The following is a 1,737-nucleotide window of genomic DNA, read 5'->3' on the forward strand; positions in this document are numbered from 1 at the left end:
ATACACTTGGTTGGAAATTATAGACTGAAACACACATTCACAAAGATGAGATATTTGAAAATTCAGTTGGAAAACTATTATTTCCTTAATTTCAAGAATTTGGTTAAATCTTGGTCTTGAGTAAACATGAAATAAGGCAGGTGAGGATAGTGATTGGCGATGAGATCTATGGTTTATGAATAAAAGGATGGAAGTGAAGTCCTAAGAGCAAATCCTATCAAAGGATCCTGGATATTAGACCAAACATTAAGATGTAGTCTACAAATGTTGAGAGCAGATGGCAAGGTAGGTAAGAGACATATCCAATCACTGGCGTTGGCCAACAAAACAAAGACAGAATCACGGCTAAAGATTATGGTACATGAATCATCTTTCAGATGCCTTGGGGGCAGACAGCAGTGCACATACAAAAGTCTGGTGCCAATATAAAAGATTCAGGACACAAATAAGGCAAAAAGAAATGGAGAAGCTATAGACTAGAGCCTGGCAACTGTGTCCATGGATCCAAGAGAGGCAGCTGGTTTCAGTAACCATTGCCAGGTGGATGATGTCTACTGTTACAAGAATGGACTGTATAACTTCCTTGCTGGCTTTGAGTAACTTTTGTGGTTTGCAGTAAATACCATTTGGTAGTAGCCTTGCCAAATCCCACAAAGCATTTATGATTCTACAATAATTAGTGATTTCAGCTGAGAGCCAGTATCTCAAAGATGACTTTCTGTGTTATGAGATGTGACCACAAGCTCTCTATAGGATATTTAAGCCCAGATAAAGTAGACTTATCTGTGTATCCATAGGGAGAAGGTAGAGAAAGCAAACTAGAGAGAAAACTAATGTTTTCATTACATACCTGTTTGTGACATGGGCCATACTAGGCTACGTATGTACTATATCTCAATTAATCCTCACCACCATCATAAGAGATTACAACTTTAACCATAATTTATTCAAAGTAGAAAACAATGTTCCAATATATTAACTTTCTTGTCCAGACTGACACAGTGAAAAGTAGTAGAAGTCATTTTAGACTTAAAAATGGCAGAAGCACTTCAAAAACACACAACAAAACTAACCCCCAAAAAAAAAAAAAACAAAAAAAACAAATCAATGTTCCATATGGCACCCTGAGAAATGAAAACTTCCTCCATTCAACATCCAAGTGAAAGAGACTTGACTCCTGGTTTCACCTCCTGAATAAAGAAGTTTAGAAGTCATCACCCCTATATGTGCAATAAGAGAAAGCTCGACAGAGTGAAAATCAATTATTTTTTTGAGACCCGGCAGAGAAATGAGGGAGCAAGGCAAACTGCCATCCTGAATTCTGGAGAGATAGGCACATAGAAAGTCACAGCCAAGATACGTTTACTTGGAACAGATGCCAATGGGACCATAAATTGGTAACAACACTTTAAATGGAAATTTTGACTAACTGCTAGAGGCTGAGTATGGACTGGAATAAAAGTGAAAGACTGCTTGAGAGACAGAGTCATGTATGACCTTCAGAATTCCATAAGAATTCTTACACTAAAGATCCAAGAAAGGTCCCATCATGGCTCAACAGGGGAAGAGGAAGAGTAAACATTAGGAAATAAGCTCAGAACCTTTTGTACAACAAAGGTCTACTTTCCAAGGAAAAGTTTTTGTGAGCCTTATCTCTGCTGACAAAAGGGCATTCCTCTAGAAATCTCTAGAAATTCTGTCTCAAATAAAGGGGAAGAAATAAAACACAGCTAAGAG

The sequence above is a fragment of the Crocuta crocuta genome, unplaced genomic scaffold (genome assembly GCF_008692635.1).
Source record: "Crocuta crocuta isolate KB4526 unplaced genomic scaffold, BGI_CrCroc_1.0 scaffold486, whole genome shotgun sequence".
NCBI classification, from domain to species: Eukaryota; Metazoa; Chordata; class Mammalia; order Carnivora; family Hyaenidae; genus Crocuta; species Crocuta crocuta.